Genomic DNA, 22,205 nt, shown 5'->3' on the forward strand with positions numbered 1-22,205 from the left:
GAAACTTAATATGTTTCTCGCACTCGATCTTTGTTTTTAAAAAGTTCCTATTTTTGTTATGCCATCATTACAGTATGAAGCTTCTGAAGTATTTGGTGAAAATGTTATAGGACAAAGCATTTCAGTTCTTTTTCTTTCCCAGTTCTTTTTGTGGTTGAAGTGTTTGGCCATTTCTGTTGACTCCTTTTGACATCACATGATGTCATTTGGTTTGGGTTTGAATTACTTCAGTACGGTATGGGATCCTAGATGGTCTTTAATGTAGGTTATAGATGAATGATTAGTTTTTGAAACCTTGATATTTTCTATAATTTTCAGTAATGTTTTACCATATGTTGTATGACCAATTAACAAAAAATAAAGTTTTAATAAAGTAAAACTAAATACTGTTTATACTAAATACTATTTTCTATAATTTTCAGTGATGTTTTACCATATGCCTAGTATTGGAATCAATCCGCAATTCATTACGTTTACACATGTAACGATGGAATCGGATAAGTATATATGTGTACGAGAAACATCACCGGAGAATAGTGTTGTTATTATTGATATGAGTATGCTAAATCAGCCGTTGAGAAGGCCTATTATTGCTGATTTCGCTTTGATGAATCCTAATTCTAGAATTCTTGCTTTGAAAGGTGAGTTGTTTGAAATTAAACTATTACTTTTTTAATTACTTATGATATGTTGAATTGTTAATCTTAGCAGTAACTCCATCTGTCAGTGTCGTAGCATCCACCTCACAAGCTACTCGCAGTTTTAAAACATGGTCCACTCTACGACTTTGCCCTCCTGATTTCATGCAATTAAGCTTTGCTACCAATGTGTGCACTTCGCCGGGAAAACGCTCGAGAGTAACTCCCTCTCGCAGAATTCGCACCCTCTAAAGTTAAATACTCGGTGACTCCCTCGAAGAGTGTTTCTCTGCAGTTGTTATACTCCCCTTCGATGATGCGGTTGTCGCGACACTCGGGTGAGATTTCTCTGCATTCAATTCACCGCCTTCCTTCTCCGTAGCTTTCTCCGGAGCTTTCTCTGCCGGGTTGTGCTCCACATCCTCATGGACAGCAGTGCCCTCATGGACAGCATCAGCACTGCCCTCATGCTCGTGCTCAAGATCCTCCTGATCCTCAACCACAGCGCTAAAATTCGCAGCTGCCCCCTCATGTTCTTCAGCAGCCCTCTCATGTTCGGCAGCACTAGAAATCTCAGCAGCCCCCTCGTGTTCGACATCAGCTCCCTCTTGATCAGTAGCACTCTCATGCTCATGGGATTATATTGCCACAAAGGTTTTAACCTTGGAGTAGTTCTAGGTTTCTTTCTCAAAACTATATACCTGTTTGTTAGTGTTCTTGTTGTGTGTTTGTTGCAACACATGTACAACATGATTATAAAAATTAAGTTTCAGTGGTTTTTCCATTGTTTGTGTTGATTATGAACTTTTTGCTGGCGCTAACAGTATTCCTTATTGGCAAATCTTCTAACAAGCATCAAGATTAACAATTTGGAAATTATTGATGCAAGGGGATACAACCGTTCTCTCATTTCTTCACGCGTTATTGAAGCTTACTTGATTCAGGTAAACTAGACTTCCTTATTTCAGTAAAATTGAGTCGTATGTTAGCATATGGTATAATAACAACCTTGAACAGATAAACTGAGTGCAGTTTAGAATATTAATAGTCTAAATAAGTCATCCATAAGCTTTAACTACTCTTCTGACATCTATTCTTATACGTGTTTAGGCTTTTGCTGATGAAATTGGAATTCCATTCATGGAAACTAGTGCCAAAAGTTCTACAAATGTAGAACAAGCTTTTATGGCCATGGCTGCTGAGATCAAGAACCAGGTACTTATTTTCCTTTGAATTTTTATATTTGAGGATGAATGTTTAACTGAAGGGCTAATCTACATTACTCATTCTCAGAGTTTTGGGTTTCACTACTAGATACGATGCTTTTGTGGATTTTGCAATAATTTAAAATTATTTTTCTTAGAAAAAAAAAATGATTGACTTTTGAGAAGATCTCCATCCTGGTTTTTTCAAGCAAAGTAGACATATGATATTTCCGATGAGACCTGGGAATCTGGGATGTGGTAGACAATAATCATGGCAAATGGTCAACTTTTGTTTTTGTTTACAATTCAATTTGTTGATGCATTTACTTGTTCGGAGTACTAATTCAATGTAAATAAATCACATTGCAGTTCTAGTAAGTGTGGTAGTAAATGTTTAAGTCGACCATGTGTTTCCTCAATGATAAATAATACTATTATAGCCACATAAATTTGTTTGTAACAATATGTGTCTCTGTATATTTATGATTCTGAATTTCTGATTGCTTTCCAAAATGGCAAGTCAACCAGGGTTGAACAATGCTAGGCCTCCTACTGTTCAGATCCGAGGACAACCTGTTGGACAGAAGACTAACTGTTGCTCTTCTTAAAGGAAGTATAAGCAGGAGAATACAGATTTCTGTCTTGACCATTTGCACTGTCATGGCAAGTAATTCTACCCTACTTTACTGGGAGGAAAGACCGGTCAAGCCACACCTTGATTTATGTTCTTTCTTGTTATTTCAAATGTTATTGAAATTCAATTCTTTGTAGCTTATTTAATTTTACAATTTTATGGGTATTCAGTGACACAAAATTGTGGATGCCATTCATTTTTTGTAGGTTTAGATGGTCTCGCTACAAAATATGAGAAATTATTATTTTTTTAATCAGCAACACATTAGCAACGGTTTATAACCGTTACAAACGACTTTTAAATTAATTTTTTAAAAATTAACTAACAACTTTGCAACGCTTAAGAACCATTGGTAATATTTTTTAACAAATTACTAACGCTTAGAAAGCGTTGCAAAGGTTTTAAATTTGACTACGCACTAGTTATAAAAAGCGTTACAAATCATGACTGCAACGGTTAATAAGTGTTGGAAATTTCTGTTTTCAATGGTTAATAACCGTTGCAAAATTATGTTTGCAACTCTTATTAACCATTTGCATCGCTTATTAACCGTTGCAAATATTTCCAACACTTTGCCCACGCCATATTTACAACACTTAAAAAGCGTTGCGAAAATTATTAGCAACGGTTTTTTGCCGTTGCAAATAGCTTGTTATGGTGTAGTGTTTTGTTTCTTCATTTCAGCACTCAAGCTATACGGAGCGCACCCTGCGCTTGAACGGCCTGTTACTCAATTTAGACCTGAGCGCACCCCGCGCCCTCACAAGACCAAATCCGAACTTGACACGTGCTCAAAACAATGGAACTTCCCCAAGGCACGAGCACACCCTGCGCCCATCCCAAGTAAAAAGTGAGCGCGCCCTGCGCCTAAGTGCATGGAACTCGATCACAGCCAGAGCGCACCCCGCGCCCATACAAGGTATAGTTTGAGCGCCCCCGAGCTCTGACATCCGTAGGCACGAATTTTTTTGATTTTTTGTGGGTTGTTCCAGGATCGTTTGTAGATGTTCTAGAGAGTAGTTTTGTGATGATATCTCCTACAATCATACTGGAGCAGTCTTTTGAATACTTATTGGGAAGCGAGACTTATAGAGGTTGGTTCCGCGATAGGATCTTGCAGTTAGGATGGCAGCATCTACTGGTAAGTGATGATGACTCGTACTCACCTCAACTTACTGCTTATTTTTACAATAATGTTAAATTCTATTGTAACCAAGATGGAGAACAACAATTCTCCATCGTAGTTGATGACACACCACTAGCATTCAGTAAGTCTTTGGTAGTGTTAGTTTCGGAATTGCCTTTGCCTGATCCTATGCACACGTGGGGATATATGATCGATAATGTATACTTCTATGACTATACATATTTCCATGAGTATTATGGGGGAGGGGTATTTCGTGTAATGGACCAAGGGCGATATAGCATAACCCTTGGTAGCCTGTCCCTGAATGTAGGAACCACCATGTTATTCATCCTGATGAATATTTTAGGGGAGTGGCAGTTTAATTCTGCAAATAGTACCGTTGGTGACGTTTTCCTTACTTGAGCTGAGGGACGTCGCCGATATGACATTCTCTAAATATTAGTAGCTAGTCTTAAGAGAGTCCATAACATGCGGCATAAGTATCTTATTATGCCTGTTTTGGTTTGCCGCATCATGCGCGATTGTTTACCTGAATTATGTACCCAGTTCACGGATTGGAAAAGGGTAGAAGTCATGAGACCCACCAATTAGGTGGTTCATTCATTTCGAGTTATGACTTGGCCGGGTTGGCAGGTGCAACCTCATTTGGTTGCTCCTTACACCCCATAAGACTGAGTGACACTTGATAGGTTAGCACGGGTTGATGACACACGGCGACGAGCTTGGCAAGTTATCATGGCATGGCAGGATGCGAAGGAACCTCATTTCTTTGAAGAGGATGAGGACGATGCTTAAATGCTGGAGTTAAGGTAAGTTTTTATTTCAGTTAGTGTCTGCTTATGTCCCAAGCAATTTAATTCTTGTTAACCCCATAATGGGTGGAACTCATATAGAGTTGCGTCTGTTTGTCTTTATCTATATTAGTATGATTTAACCTTGTTTTGCAAATGTTCCAGAATTTCACGCGTTTCCATGGTATTTTTCTACCCTTTTTAGTCCAATACTTTGAGGACAAAGCATGCTTCTTGTTTAGGGGTGGCATAGAAACACGTGTAATTAAGGCATCCCTTAGGATATTAATATGTACAATATGCACTTGTTTTCTAATAAAAATTCAACAATTTCAAAAATTCAAAAATATAAATAAAAAGTTTATGATATACACTTAGGAATATTGGTATTGTTTTCTTTCTCTATACTCTCAATAATCTAGAAGTCTCACGTAGCGTTTGCATTAGAATAGTTTTTAGAAACTTAGGTTAATATGTAGATAATAATATTTGCATCTTTCTATAAATATATTGCATGAGTATCTATGATTGTTTGGCAGTAAATTTCTGAAATATATAGCGTCCTTAAATAGGTCCTCACATAAATGTCAAGACAAAAACTTACTCTAGCCTAGATAAACAAAAACTTACTCTAGCCTAGCTTTTACAAACTTACTTCCAAACAATCATAGATACTCATGCAATATATTTATAGAAAGATGCAAAGATTATTATCTACATATTAACCTAAGTTTCTAAAAACTATTATAATGCAAACGCTACGTGAGACTTTTAGATTATTGAGAGCATAGAAAAAGAAAACAATACCAATATTCCTAAGTGTATAGCATAAACTTTTTTTTTTTATATTTTGAATTTTTGAAATTTTTGAATTTTTACTAGAAAACAAGTGCATATTATACATATCTATATCCTCACAGATGCCTTAATTATGCGTGTTTCTATGCCACCCCCAAACAAGAAGCATGCTTTGTATTCAAAGTATTGAACTAAAAGGGTAGAAAAATACCATGGAAACGCGTGAAATTTTGGAACATCTGCAAAACAAGGTTAAAACATACTAATATAGATAAAGAAAAACAGACGCAACTCTATATGAGTTCCACCCGTTATGGGGTTAACAAGAATTAAATTGCTTGGGACATAAGCAGATACTAACTGAAATAAACACATACCTTAACTCCAGCGTTTAAGCGTCGTCCTCATCATCTTCAAAGAAATGAGGTTCCTTCGCTTCCTGCCATGCCATGATAACTTGCCAAGCCCGTCGCCGTGTGTCATCAACAAATGCTAACCTATCGAGTGTCACTCGGTCTGATGGGGTGTAAGGAGCAACCAAATGAGGTTGCACCTGCCAACCCGGCCAAGTCATAACTCAAAATGAACGAACCACCTAATTGGTGGGTCTCATAACTTCAACCCTTTTCCAATCCGTGAACTGGGTACAGAATTCAAGTAAACAACCGCGCATGATGCGACAAACCAAAACAGGCATAAGAAGATACTTATGCCGCATGTTATAAGCTCTCTTAAGACTAGCCACTAATACTCGAGGAATGTCATATCTGCGTCGTCCCTCAACTAAAGCAAGAAAAACGTCACTAGCGGTACTATTTGCAGAATTAAACTGCCACTCTCCTAAAATATTCATCAGGATGAATAACATGGTGGTTCCTACATTCAGGGATAGGCTACCAAGGGCTATGCTATATCGCCCTTGGTCCATTATACGAAACACCCTTCCCCCATAATACTCATGGAAATATGTATAGTCATAGAGGTATGCATTATCGGTCATATATCCCCACGTGTGCATAGGATCAGGCAAGGGCAATCCCGAAACTAATGCTACCAAAGACTTACGGAATTCTAGTGGCGTGTCATCAACTACGATGGAGAATTGTTGTTCTCCATCTTGGTTACAATAGAATTTAACATTATTGTAAAAATAAGCAGTAAGCTAAGGTGAGTACAAGTCGTCATCACTTACCAGTAGATGTTGCCATCCTAACTGCAAGATCCTATCACGGAACCAACCTCCATAAGTCTCGCTTCCCAACAAGTTTTTGAAAGACTACTCTAGTATGACTGTAGGAGATGTCATCACAAAACTACTCTCTAGAACAGCTGCAAATGATCCTGGAACAACCTACAAAAAATCGGAATTTTTCGTGCCTACGGATGTCAGAGCGCGGGGGGGCGCTCAAACTATACCTTGTATGGGCGCGGGGTGCGCTCTGGCTATGATCGAGTTCTAGGCACTTAGGCGCAGGGCGCGCTCACTTTTTGCCTTAGATGGGCGCAGGGTATGCTCGTGCCTTGGGCAAGTTCCATTGTTTTGAGCGCGTGTCGCGCTCGGATTTGGTCTTGTGAGGGCGCGGGGTGCGCTCAGGTTTAAATTGAGTAACAGGCGGTTCAAGCGTAGGGTGCACTCACTGAGGCGCAGGGCGTGCTCCGTATAGCTTGAGTGCTGAAGTAAAGAAACAAAAGAGAAAAAAATTGAGAGTGCAAGGTTTGTAGTGTGGGTTGTGAGTGTAGAATGAGGGAAGTATATATAGGGTTTTAGTTTCTAAAACAAATTAGCAAGTTGCCAAAAAGCTTTAAGGCAATTGTTGGAAACCAAATATTTCCAAAACTTAAAATAGAAACAACCCATATTCATTATTCTAAAACAAACCTAATATCTTTTAGATTGAATTTAGAATAGTAACTTCCTAACTCATTGAAATTTCATCCTACCATAATATCTAATCATAGGCATGCCAATATCTACAACATCCCCACCACCATTTCTAACCTTTTGCACCACCAAAACATAAAAAATTAACAAAAAATTTGAACCACCACCGCCACCACCGCTAGTGCATTTTATAGTATTACTCATTGTACACGTGCAATTAAGGCATCTGTTAGAATATAGATATGTACAATATGCACTTGTTTTCTAGTAAAAATTCAAAAATTTCAAAAATTCAATAATATAAATAAAAAGTTTATGTTATACACTTAGGAATACTGGTATTATTTTCTTTCTCTATGCTCTCAATAATCTAGACTAGAAAATTTTTGTCTTGACATTTATGTGAGGACCTACTTAAAGACGTTATTCTGATTTTTCAGAAATGGACCTGCTAGTGCATTTCATTGTATTACTCATTGTATATATGTTTATTCATAGATGATTGATTATTATGCATATATTAGCTTAGGTTTCGACTTGATTATTCTGTATTCATTGATAGTGAGATATATATATATATATATATATATATATATATATATATATATATATATATATATATATATATATATATAATTAATATATATAAATAAATAAGGAAACAATAGTTTTATTTCTTAGTCATTGTAGTATAGATGAAGTTTGTGAGTACCTTCACTGGAAAACTCTCATGAGGCTATAACTCGTCCACTAGGGAATTCCTAGTGGTTTAAGGCCTTGTTGCATATGGTCAATGCAATCGCACTCGGCAAAACGAGAGTAGTTAAAACTCCATTTTTGCTCACTTATTCTAATTTCTCATATTTGCTTGAGGACAAGTAAAATGCTATTTGGTGGTGGTTTGATAAGAGCCCAAAACTGTAGTTTTAACTCCTTAACAATAATATTTTTAGACTAATTATGCGAGTAATAAACAAGAGTTAATACTGATTACGTGCTTTTATGTATTTCCGGCATTGGAGTCAATTATGTGCAGAAATGTGTCACTTTTGCGAGATAAAGGAGCAAGGGTTGGTTGCTAAGAAGTTCTGTGATTAAAGGCCAAGATTTAAGGAGAAAAAGCCTTTTTAAAGCCCGGTCAAAGCTAAAAAGTCAACACGGGCAGAAACAACACACAAGTCAGCAGAACTTTCGAAGACCGTCTCTTTAGACTCAGACCTTGGAATTGGGCCTACCTTATGTCAAAACAACCGTCTTTGAAGGAGATTTCCAATGGTCCAAACCTTGACCCAATCAGAGGAGCCGAAGTGGACAAAAAGTCTGTTGAAGTCAAATCCAGTTGAAAAGGCCTCTGTGGACTGAAGAATTTGGGTTTTGGGCTCGATCTGACTCCTCAAAACATGGCTCCAGGCCCATGAACGAAATTGGGGATCTCTTTCTCTTCTTGAGGAGAGGAAATAGGAGACTCAGAAGTTAGACCTAGATTAAAAATAAATTAGCTTAGACTCCATTAATTAGTTTTATTACCTTGTTTTTAATTTAGTTATTGAATCATTGATAATTCTTCATTAGATTAATAAAAGTAGCTAGTTATTTATAAATTTAGTTTTGGTTTATTAAATTACTTAGATATAAATTCAGTTATTAGTTGTTAATCATTTCTTAATTGTTAATTCAGTTGTGAATCCTTGAGTAGTTCAAATTAGTAAATTTATAATCTTTATATCATGTCTTGCTTAAATTCATATAGAAATGATAATTTAATTATTCAAGGCTAAAACCTCCATTAGAGGGGTTTGAGGAAGCCTTGATGAAAACTTGATTTTGTTAGCTTAGAAATTGTCGTGATAATCTATTCAATTCTAGAAAGTAATTAGTTCACCATGAGAATGGGTTTGATTGCTTCACATGCTAGTTATTATTTGGTAGAGATTGCCATGAATAATTAGGGATTAGAAATACCAGTTTGTTATGCGAAAGCATTGAAATTTGGATTACGACATTTCTTTGTTAGTTGATTAAGTCGAATCAAGGTTGAATCGAATTCCCCTAATTCATTCTCTATTGTCAAGTTAGTATTTGAATTCCGTCATTTCGTTATTCGCATATTGATTAATAGTTTCCCATCGTAGTATATTTCTGTCATTACTCTCATTAACTTTGATAGACTAATAATCATAGTTAACGTTAATTCTAAATAACTAGGAGTGGAACGAATTCTCTACTCTAAATATATTGAACAATAACGAGAGTTGAAAAACTTTAATAACATATTAGTAAATTAGTTTTAGTTTTACTTACATTTGAGTTTAATCGCTTATTCGTAGGTAAAACTATCGTTTTACATTTTATCATCAACCACTTTCCCTAAACGGGGAGTAGTTACGGCCTTTAGTTCTCCTTGTATTATATTTTCATTACTATAACTACCATTTAATTCAAAGGCTGTGTTTGTTGATTTTGTATTAGGTACAGGTTGACTTGGAAACACGACTTTTTGTTGTGGTTTTTCTTGGGCTAATTGTTGGATGGATTGTTGGATGGCTAGTAATATTTGTTGTTAAGTTTGCATGTATTCATCGAATCCATCAGTTTGGGAAGGTTGAGTTGTCATAGGTTGTGTAACAGGAACTATCTCACGTTGATTATTAATGGGTGGATTTTGATAGTTGTTATTAACTAGGACTAAACTTCTATTATTATTATAATAATTACCTTGCCCTTATCCTTGCCTTAGTTGATATTGATTGTAGTTATTGGTGGACCTAACATTTTGATTATTAAAACCTGGAGGTGCTGCTTGTTGGTGATTATTACGCCAAATAAAATTAGGATTTTGTCTCCAAGGTATGTTAGATATATTATTAAAAGCATAAACATCTTCAGGTCGTGATTGTGGTTTTTCATAAGCAATAGGACAATAATGATCGAAATGCTCAAGACTATAACAGAAATTACAGCGAAGAGAGTTTATATTCATGACGGGAGTTGCTTTTTCTTCTTGTTTTTTAACAGAAAGGGCATCTACCTTACGAGTGAGGGATTCAATTAAAGTTTTAAATTCAGGATCTTGTTTAATCTCAAAGATACTGGCTACCTTAGCTATAGAAGAAGGAATGGAGTGGGAGTAATTGTTACCTCCCCAGTTGTTACTTTTCTTGGGTTGATTATCTAGAAAATTATAAGCATATGTGGCTTCTTTACCTAGGAAATTACCTCCATTCATGATATCTAAAGGCTCTTTATGATGTTGGGATAGGCCTTTAAAGAAGGCACGAACTAGTGTGTGTGTCTTTACCAAGATTATGATGTGGACATTCTACTAGAAAATTAGTGAAACGATTCCAAGCCTCAAAAAAGGATTCTTGAAGCTTTTGGTGAAAGAAATGAATATGTGATAGCATTTCATCAGTCTTCTATGGCGGGTAAAATTGTTCCATAAATAATTCTACTAGTTTTTCCCATGTGTCGACAGAGTTCGGCTTTTATGCTGTTAGCCAGGCAGCCGCTTTGTCAGTTAGGGTGAAAGGAAACACCCTGAGCTTTATTTGTTCAGGTCTTATGTTAGGATGATTAAATGTAGTAAGAACTTGTTATATCCTACGTAAGTGTTGATAAGGCTTCTCATGGTCTAAACCATAGAAAACTGGTAGCAGATTAAATATATTGGATGGGATTCTAAAATCTCACATAGTATCTACAAGAATTATGCAGGACTCAGGTCCATCATTTAAAGCCTTATAGAAATCAGATAGGGGTCTTTTTGCTATTTCTTCAACCATTACTACAAATGAAGTGTTGGTGGGTGTAGGTGATGTGTGTGTGGTGATTGGTGCATTTCTAGATAGGGGATTATTTCTGTGTCTACGATAAATAAATATAGATGGTTTATGCATACCAGATCTTAATCTCATGCAAGTTTTAAGTCTAATAGGCAAGTCCTAACAAGCATGCAAAAATAGCCTGATTATTACTATAAATATAATCCTCTTAAAGTAGAGTCGAGGATGTATAGAGGTGTTACCTGGAGCGTCATTGCTATGTGTATAAATAGCGTCTTCAACAGCCTTGAAGCACGTCTACGTTACTTGAACAATTATACGAGTACTGGTCCGGGTACACGGTGTGGATTGTGAAGTCCTGTAAAAAGATTAACCTTATTAGTTTTTTAAAATTTTTAAGAATTAGAAAAAGGCTTTTTACTATGGGCTTCGTGTTGGGCCTTGATGTTAGCCTTATGAAATGGGTTTTGGTAGTGGGTGGGTTTATTAATTTAACTATGATTAATTAATTAATTTTTTTTGGTATTTTTCTATCAAACCAACGGCCAGGTCACGTAGGAATTTGAGGGAGGTTGTCCATGCGTGCACATTCCTTAATTAGATAGCCCCAAATTTTGTCAATTTGCTAGACACCGTTTAGAATGAAGAAAAATAATTTTTAAATTTTTTTAATTTTTAGCATACGAGTATTGTACTTTACTCTTGAGATAATTTTGGAAATAATATTAAAAAATTAATTTAAGCTAATTAACCTAGGGCACATGCGCACTTAGAATCTAGTTATATTGGGCGCGGGTCACGCTTGAGATATAGAAAGCGGTCGCTCAGTGAAGGCAAATTTAGGGCTCGCGCGCGCTTGTGACTTAAAACTAGGGTTTCAAATTTTTAGGTTTAGGTCATGGGAGGGCAGGGAGTTGGCTGAGCAACTCGTATGCTCTCGAAAAGTAGCAGAAAAATTTGAAAAAAGTACGAACAATGTTTTAGTTTGTGTTTTGTGAATAATGAAAATAGTGTTTTGTAATCTAAACACGCATAATGTAAACGAACTAAATGGCAAGTGACGCCATTAATAATAAATAATTGATGTTTGGTTGATGAACAGTAGATATATGATGTTCGTACGGTAACTCGTGTTCAAACAATCAAACTAGTGGAAGATGGGTAGAAAATTGAACACGTTCGGTGGATTACGAAAGTCGCTCATGAGCAGTGTGAGTCGTATACAAAATGGAGACCCATCTTGCAATGGTGTGTAGAAGTTGGAGAGAGGCTCTTCAGCTTGCACTACTTCGTCGACCATCTTAGTAGATAGAGGACTAGAAATAGGAGATTATCTAGGACGACGTGCTCTCCTATGTGAGTAAGTTTTATTCTTGCTAATACCTGTAGTGCCTAAACGCAGTATCATACACTTTTAGCAAAACAACAAAACTATACTAACATGCACAAACGATGCAAGGTATGCTCAAGAAATCGAAATTCATTTATGTAAGTATAGAGTTTTGAAAACTTTTTTGGTCTATAATTTACTATGCCCTGTTCAAGGGAACAATTGGATGCGAGACTAGGATGGCTCCACTACACGTATCAGAAGAGTAGGCAGTCACTTCACCAAGTGGTGCGCTACCAAGAATCTTACTCGCGATGAATCTGGGGGAGGGGAGTGAGGAAGGTTGTTGGTCCACCAGAATCTGGTAACTTGATAAGAGCCAAAAACTGTAGTTTTAACCCCTTAATATCATTACATTTAGACCAATTATGTGTATAATAAATATAAGTTAGTATTGTTTACGTGCGTTTATGTATTTCAGGCATTGGAGTCAAATATGTGAAGAAACATGTCACTTTTGTGAGATAAAGGAGAAAAGGTTGGTTGCCAAGAAGTTCTATGATTAAAGGCCAAGATTCAAGGAGAAAAAACCTTTTAAAGCCCGGTCAAAGCTGAAAAGTCAAAGTCAACACGGGCAGAAATAGAGCCGAAAAATTAACATAATTTCCACATGCTGTATCTTTAGACCCAGACCTCAGAATTGGGCCTATTATATGTCAAAATGACCGGCTCGGAAAGAGCTTTCTAATAGTTTAAGCCTTGACCCAATCAAAGGAGCAAAAGTGGATGAAAATGCTATTGCAATCATTTCTAGCGGAGAAACCTTTTTTGGACTTATGTAATTAGGTTTTGGGCTTGATTTAAGGACCCAAAACATGGCTCCAAAGCCCATGCACGAAAATGTAGACCTAGCCTCTCTTATATAAATAGGACTAAGACATATAGTTAGATATACTTAGACTTAGATAGATATAATTAATTAGAGATAGATAATTAGAATTTAAACTTAGTTATTAGTTTACACCTTAGTTAATTATTGTTCTTCAGTATTCATTAGATTAATAAAAGTTCATTATTGTTCTTCATTATGTCTTCATTATATATATATATATATATATATATATATTATATGTTTATGATAGTCTAATGACCTCTAGCTAAACCTCCATTAGAGGGGTTTGATGAAGCTTGATAAAGACTTGATATGTTAGTTAGAATTATTGCTTGTTAAGAGTTTCACTCTAAAAGGATAGTTGATTCGCCATGAGAATGGGTTGGACTTCCTCACATGCTAATTATTAGTTGGCAGAGATTGCCATGAGTAATTAGAGATCAACACTTAATCTTATTTGATTAGGACTGCAATAATCTACACTAGCATATTAGGAATATATCAAGTGGATTCAAATTCTCCTAATCCCTTCTCCATATTAACATTTCAATATTCAATTATCATAGTATAAATTAAACAGCTATTTTAAGTTCAATTGCCATAGTAGTATAATTTCAAATCATTACTCTCAACTGTTTTGTTAGTATCGATTAAACTAGCGAAAACTTACGTTTAAAGGACTAGGAGTGGAACGAATTCTCTACTCCATTTATTGCATGATTCACGAGAGTAGATAACTTTGATAGTTTAGAGTAAATCATTATTCTTTACTTCTATTTAAGTTTAATTAGTTAAGTAGGAGTAAAGAATATAATTAATTTGTTACCCATTTTTCATGGTTTAGACCACGAGAAACCTTATCAACATATGTGTAAGATTGAACAAGTTCTTACCACATTTCATCATCCTACTATTAGTTCAGAGCAAATTAAATTGAGGGTGTTTCCTTTCACCCTCGCAGATAATGCGGCATCTTGGTTAACTGCCCAAACGCCTAATTTTGTGGACTCATGGGCCAAACTTGTTCAATTATTCATGGAACAGTTTTACCCACCGCTAAAGACAGATGAAATGCTTCAAAAGATTCATTTCTTCTACCAGAATCCTCATGAATCCTTTTCAGAGGCCTGGAATCGGTTCACTGATCTTCTCATTGAGTGTCCACATCATAACCTTGCGAATGACACGCTTGTTCGTGCTTTTTTCAAAGGACTTTTACATCACCATAAGGAAGTTCTTGACATATTGACTGGGGGTAGTTTCCTTAGTAAAGGTGCCTCTGATGAGGCTTATAGGTTTTGGAATATCAATCTAAACATCAAAATAATGGGTGTAATGACATCCCCCGCTCCAGTAATTCTTCTTCCACAGTTAAGGCTGCAGTATGTTTGAGGTTAAATATAATCCTGAGCTGAAAACTTTAATCGAATCTCTCGCTAAAAAGGTAGAATCCATTTATGTCCAACAACAACCTACTCCTATCATGAACGTTAACACTCTTCCATGTAATTTCTGTTACAGCCTTGAGCATCCCGACTCCTATTGTCCTCCAGTCTATGAACAACCATCCGCTCAACCGGACAATATTTGTTCCATTAATAGCGAACCTAACGTGCCTTGGAGACAACATCCCAACTTCGGTTGGAAAAATAATCATCACGTTACACCTCCAGGGTTTAATAATCAAAATGTTAGGCCAACACCCAATTACAACCACGCTCCACCGAGACAAGGACATGGATAAGGAAATTATAATAATTATAATAATAATTATAATGCCAATAGAGGTATCGTTCCGATTACTAATAACTATCGTAACCCACCCATTAATAATCAATGCTAGATAGTTCCAGTCACATCACCTGTGGCCACTACACCTTCACAACTGGATCGCTTCAACGCTTTCATACAGGCTAACCAGCAGATGTTACAATCCATTAATCAATTTAACCAATAGATGTTCCAAGCCATTAATCTTTCTATACAGCAGTTAGCACAAGAGAAAACCCAACCAAAAGGTGTGTTTCTAGGTCAAGTCGTACCTAATCCTAAAATGCCAAACAGAGCCTTTGAAGTAATCGGTAATCCTAGTAATGAAAATATCAACGTAGGTGAGCTAAATGTCATCACCACTCACCATTCTGGAAGAGTGGTTGATAACGCCGTAACGATGCCTGTTGTTACCCCACCAGTGGTCCCTACACCTAATATTTTACTAGTTACCGAAGTCGTAACTGATGATCCTATTCCTGTAAAGGTGCCAGTTAAGCCTCAACCTAAAAGGAAAACAGCCAAGGTTAAAACTCCTATTGATCCATATGCTAAATATAGAGAGAACCTACCGTTTCCCCAGAGACTAGCCATGTTACACAAGGATACTAACTTTGATAAGATTAGGGAGGTTTTTAAAAATTTAACAATTAACCTACCTTTTCATGACGCTATTAAAAAGTTACCACAACATGCTAGGTTTCTAAAAGAGTTATGTACTACTAGGCGGAAGACCAATATACCAAAAGACGCATTTTTAACTAAACAGTTCCCAACTCTATCTGAACATAATGGAATCGTTAAGTACAAGGACCCTGGTCGTCCTACTGTACAATGCACCTTGGAGGTTACCCATACGACGACTGGGCTATTACACCTGGGGGCGAATGTTAACCTACTCCCTTATTATTTATATAAGAAAATAGGTCTACAGGAGATGCAACCTACTAAAATGGCATTGCAATTAACAGGTCGGTCTATTAAGTATCCTCAGGGTGTTGTTGAAAATATGCTGGTTAAGGTTTAGGATTTTTACTACCCAGCAGACTTCATTATCCTAGACACAGAAGTCGCTAATGACTCTGTTCCTATCATTTTAGGGCGTCTTTTCATGGCAACTGCCAACGCGCTCAAAAACTGCCGCGATGGTTCGATGTCCATGTCCTTTGGTCATCTTTCTGTTGAGATAAATGTTTTTCAAAATGATGAAAGAGTTACCCGATTAGTCTATAGATGGGGAAGTCAGCATGATCAAGAGCTTAGTGATAAAACATAGTTTTACACACGTTTATTGGCTTTCAGTTACTTATTTTCTTAAGTCCAAGGTCCACAGTCCAAAGTCCGAGGTCCACAGTCCAAAGTCCAACGTCCGTATAGTCGTACGTTTTAGTCAAGTTACCTTACTCACGTGGGATTGGTAGGATAGGTCGAGTAAGGGATCTTCCAAACCTTAGGGCTCGGATAGGTTCACAACTGGAGTTACAACTTTAAGTGAGAAGGATTTTTAGGTTTCTTTTTAGTTGGTTTTTAATTAAAATAACGGTAATGCAAATAAAATAAATTACTACGGCGATTATATGTAGGTCAACAAAATGTAGAGAAACAGGGAGAGAGTTAATCATGCTCATGCAAGAATTATTTTTTAACAGTTTTTATTACCAAATCACTACATCTCTAATTCGTCTCGTTTCGGAAACGACGTCGAGTATTGATCCCTAGTGCATGCCCACATCTCTAGGTCGCATTTCACTAGCATAAGGAGTTTTAATAATACCGCATCTCTAGTATATTATTTCCGCTCCCGGCCTCGATTTCACATCACCGGATGAATTGGAGAGTCACCGACACTGCAGAGTCGCTACGACCGTCTGGAGCATCGGCCATCCAACTTTGTACGCCTCTCGATCATTTTGGGACCGGATGTTAATTCTATGCCTAATTCCTAAGTAGTGATTCTAGAATATTAACGAGTCAATCCGGATTTTTACACGAGCAGCAAAGATAACCCTCCCCGAGGGGGATTAGCTCATCATCATAGAAGGAATAATAAAACTTGCTGTATACATTAAGTAAATAAATGTAGGACATAAATTAAACTAGAAAAGAAATGATCAAGTATTAAGGGTAAAATAACTTACAGTATTAAGCTGCTGAAATGGAAATGGCGGAATGTAAGTACTGAAGAAGAAGAAAAAAACTAAGTGTAGCTAAAGCATTAATATGCTGAAGGAGGATATATGAAGACCCCCCTCACATATATATATAGGGGGGACCCTTCACGGAAATCTTAATATCGAATCAGGTTTGGTTTTAGCTAATTGAAAAGTTCAAAACTTTGAGAATCAAAGTTTTGTTTTAACCGTATTAAATTTTTGTCTTTTTGCTGATTTTATGTTTTGTTTGTTAGCTCATTTCAATTCAAACCACCTGGTTTGAATTGGTACGTGTCTTCTTTCTTGCCGTGGGTATCAATTTGAAACCATCCTTTGCCACCTGCCTATGCTTTGATTCATCATACCTTCCGGGCCCAGCAGAGCGGGTCCACTTAGTGTGTCCAATGGTGGCCCGATTTTGGCGTTTTACAACTTTTGTCCTTGCTCGAAGTTCGCCGCCTTCGCTATGGCAGCTTCACTAGCCAACGCCGGCACCTAGATTTATCTTATTTGAGCTTCGGAAGTTTCCCGCTTTTATATGGGCCCGCTCGCGACCGGTTCTCGTTCTTTTGGAAACTTCGCTCTAGTCGGGCTTTGTTGGGCTTCACGGAGATTGAGTGGGAATTCCAAATATTCCCAGATTCCTCAGATTTGGCAGCTTCACTAGCCAACGCCGGCACCTATATTTATCCGATTTGAGCTTCGGAAGTTTCTTGCTTCTTTATATATGGGCCCGTTCCGCACTGGTTCTGTTCTTTTGAAAACTTCGGCTTCACGGGGGTCGAGTGGGAGACTCCAAATATTCCCGTATTCCCCAGCCCGATGCATGTTTTATCACTATATTCATTTTAATTGCGGAAACCTGCAAAAGTACAAAAATATAATTATTACATGATTATTAAACACATAATCGACCAAAATGCTATGTCTCTCGGGGTTTAATATTACAGTTTTGGGTGCTTATCACACCACCACCCCAAACAAAGACTTTGCTTGTCCTCCAGCAAAGAAGAGACATTAAAACGATAAGTGGTCAAAAATGTGTTGTCTAAGCTAAATCTCATTTCGCAGAGTCGCGGTTGCATTGACCGTATGCAACAAGGCCTTGAACCACTAGGAATTCCCTAGTGGACGAGTTATAGCCTCGTGAGAGTTTTCCGGAGAAGATACTCACAAACTTCATTTATACTACAACGACTTAGAACAAAGGCTTGTTTTCTTAATTAATCTCGGTATCTAGACATCCCACTAGCGGGGGAAACAAGGATTTTATTCTTTCAAATTCAAGTTAATGTACATACAATAATTGAAACATCTACGTATGAGCATGCATGCAAGAATCTAATAATGAAATGTACGAAAGCAGGGCCGTTTCGATCCCTTGGATAGCGTCCTTAATTAGGTTCTCCGCGTGTATGTGCGAAACACAATTTCTCTCTTATTTTTCCACTCAAGCTTTGCTATCCCAGTTGTACAAAATGGGCACACGCTTTCCTCACATACTCAATGACGGTCGAGGAGCCGAGGTCGAGAAGTCACAACTACTACTTATTATCACACTATCCTATTCCTAATTGAGCTAGAGGTCTTTATTAGGTGTTATGGGGCTTAGGTGGTAGTGTAGAAGAAAATGGAATGGAAAGTTAAAAAAAATGATAAGTATGAGAGAATAAGGTCTTTGATATTTTATACTAGAGAATCCTTATTTTCTTTCCTGCTTCTAATCATGGGTTTCCATACTTGGATTTTTCAAGCTTTTGTATTCCCTTTTGATTTGATTTTTGGCCTTTTGATTTTTGGAAACATATTTCTATTTTCTTTTTCTTTTCTTAAAAGCAGTAACCGATTTTGATTTGTGACAAGGTTTTTCTCTTCATTTTTCTCAAGACTTTTATCCTATTTCTCATACTCATCATCTAGGTAGGCTTTATTTATTTGTGGTTACTAGATGGGTAATGATTTTTGGTGAAGTAGAAAGGATTAATGAAAGGTTCATTAGGCGACTAGCGGTAAATTTTTTTTTTTGTCGCGAATTTTTGGCTATATCGATCCAAAGAAGGCCTAAATTCTCGCTTAGGATTTGGGTAGTGATCAAGTAAGTAGACGTGTGAACTTCTCTATTTGGAAGAACTACTCCTCTGTGTCATTACTCATATATCATACATTTGAGGCTTTTGGTTAGATTCTTACAAGATATGGAAACTAAGTTGTATAACCGTGGGTCCCAGAAACTTACTGCTGTGTACATTTAATGATAGTCAGTGCATGAATGCTCATGAAAAGATGTAAAAACTATTGCATATGTATTAAATTAAGTTTCTAAGGACAAGTCCTAATTCTGATGCTAGGGGGAGATTTCTAAATATTTTTCATCATAGAAAGGGAAATGAGAATTTGTCACTAAATACGTTTATTTAGACATTAAGTAAACTATATACAACTATGTATGCCTAATTTTTGCAAAAGGTTCTCACCACCCCAAAAACAAATGGACACTTCGTGGTCCTCAAAGTGTTAAGAGGAAGAAAAAGTATACCTGAGAGGCTTTGAGCAAAAATAAAGCTGACATCTTCCACAGAAATTTATTGTAACACACTATATATTATACATCATAAAAGTAGAAGCACACTGTTAGAGTAGCACACTGTTAGGTCATTTATTTATTTCACATAAAAATATAAAACAAATATGTACATGCATCAACTCACATTGCCCCAACCTTGAACTGGGGGATAGTCCCTCCTTGCCTCGTCCCTGTAGAAATGACATTCCTTCGCATCCCGCCAATCTATCATAGCTTTCCAGACTTCACTCCATTTCCTCTTCTTTGCATTGTCTAGATGAGCTATCATTTTTTCATCATTAGGGAAAGAATGAACTTTCTTAAGATACCTTGCAGGGCGTGTCCATGTCAGAAATCTCAAGGAACGAATTATCTTGTTTGTTGGACACATAGAGTCGACCTTTACCCAGTCCTGAAAGGTGGCTGCAAACTCAGGGAAGTATGTCCTCACTATCCTGCATGCTGTAACTGGCAGGGTGATATAGTGTTGCCGAAAAGACCGAGCCTTCTTAAGATTCTCAATTACTAGTTTTGTAATGTCGAAGGTGGTACGTTGCTGGGCCAATGCATGGAATGTCTTACACGCTGCCTTTGATGCCGTGGAAAAATGCCAATCTCCCATGATGTTCAAAAGAATAAATAACATGGCGCTCCAACATTCATGGTCATAATCGGCTAGTGGAATAGTGAATTCGCCATCGGCCGCCTTCGCACGCTCTTTGACGTGGGCAAGGCCATCACCATAGCGGGCAGCAAAATCTTCCCTAGAGTAGTCATTAAGGTCATTCTCTATCATGTATTGGATGGGGAGATCCGGCTGAAAAGGAGGAAGGTCTAGAGCCATAGCCACCACCGCCGCTCATAAAAGGCGGTCGGTGTTACCAATACGTAGTGTAAACCCATTCAAAGGGAAACCCTGGACAGTTGGTAGATCTTCCATGTTATTATAAAAATAAGTTGCCAAACCTGGGGAGTATGTCTGCTCCGGGTGTAGAATGAGAGAGTTCCATCCAACTTGAGTGATGTAGTCTCTGAAAAGATGTCCATATGCCGGAGAATTTAGCAAAAAATGGAAAGATTGTTCTGGAATCATCTTTGGAGCTTCCATTGTGTGAAAAAAATTGTGACCTATTCAGACAAGGATAAACAAATATTAGAGCATGATGAGAATAATTAAGTAAAAACAAATTACCATACAAAAATTAAAAACTAAAAAGAAAATGATAAATATTATAAAATTGCAAAATATAAATGGTTTCATTGGCCCAAGTAACGGCGAGGATCCTTTTGTGGGAGGAATCCGTTTATAAGATTCTCTATGTCGTCAATCCGCGGCAAATGTGACCGTTGCAACATTTTGTTTTCTCGCCGTAAATCTCGCGGTTCTCCATTATGAGAGTGTGATTTGCCAAGAATTGGTTGTGGATGTGCAAGAATTGTGCTTGTTCCTCTTCGCTTATTGTCCGCAGTCCCGAAATTCAAGAAGGCTGGTGATAATAATAATGTTCGACGCTTGAATAATGCCATCAGTCCTTGTTGAATTAAGCCGGCCCTTCCATGGGATTAAATACGCTACATAATGCATTTTCAAGAAAGATGTTGTCGGTGGAACAATTTTCGCTTTGGTCCCGTATCGACATGGTTCTTTACGACGTTGGGGTTCCGAGAATCCGCTCCTACATACCGAAAGTGAATGGTAAGAATGTTGGTCTGTTCAAGAGGTGTATGAGGAGAAGTGCTAGAAAACCCCAATGTATCATGATAAGTGTCACAATGGTTGGTAAAGGGGCTGCCTTTTTCCCGCACGCGCGATTGCATTCCGAGAAAATTTAATAATGCAAAATCATTGCGGTTACTCTGCAAGACCCGTGAGTAAATGGAGGAGGGTTTGGTTATTTCGAAGTCTTAGATGTGCCTAGGACATTATGAGCTACCCATTGGATCACGATAATTGGTTCTTTTGTAAAGATCTCGATAAAACAATACGGTTTTTCCGGTTGTATTCGCCGTGAAGGATAGTTGCAAACATCAAATGCCGGATATTATCGAAAGGTGAACTCCTTGGTTTGTAATAGGAATTTGAAGTATCTCAGAGATGATTTCCATAGTCAATTCATTTTTGCATCCGTTAGCACGGACAAAGAATTTCAATTTTGAACTACCGAAGCCTCAAGATTATTTCAACAATACTTTTCCAGAAAATCGGATGCACCAGTTCCTCTCCTTCGGTAGTTCCGACTTCGATGATGACTCCTATTTAGAGGAAGTCAGCTCCCTTTTCGAGTCTACCCCTGTTTTAGATCCTTCTGTCACTCCATCTTCCGAGTTTAAAGACCTTTTACCTAAACAGGTCTTCACTACTCAAGCTGAGGACCCTTTGGAATCCTTTTTGATAATTCCTCCCACCCCTGTGCTTAAACCTCTTCCTGCTGAGTTGAAATATATCCAGCTTGATCCAGATGGTAATCATCCGGTGATCATATCTTCTCAGTTATCTACTGATGAAGAGGCCCGTTTGATTAGGGTGATTAAGGAACATCGTTCTGCGATCGGTTGGTCCCTGGACGACATTAAAGGGATTGACCCTGGTATATGCATGCATCGTATACATTTGGAGGAT

At 37.4% G+C, this 22,205-nt stretch overlaps 1 long non-coding RNA gene across 1 annotated transcript; it reads left to right on the plus strand.

The window, feature by feature from the left end:
* The first annotated feature begins 1,428 nt into the window (after positions 1–1,428).
* Positions 1,429–2,631, plus strand: LOC147501927 (uncharacterized). Its single transcript, XR_015219905.1, has 3 exons — positions 1,429–1,582; positions 1,749–1,853; positions 2,364–2,631. It is a non-coding gene; the product is annotated as an uncharacterized LOC147501927 (long non-coding RNA).
* The last annotated feature ends 19,574 nt before the right edge of the window (positions 2,632–22,205 follow it).

This window comes from Coptis chinensis, chromosome 4, assembly GCF_015680905.1.
Source record: "Coptis chinensis isolate HL-2020 chromosome 4, ASM1568090v1, whole genome shotgun sequence".
Lineage (NCBI taxonomy): Eukaryota > Viridiplantae > Streptophyta > Magnoliopsida > Ranunculales > Ranunculaceae > Coptis > Coptis chinensis.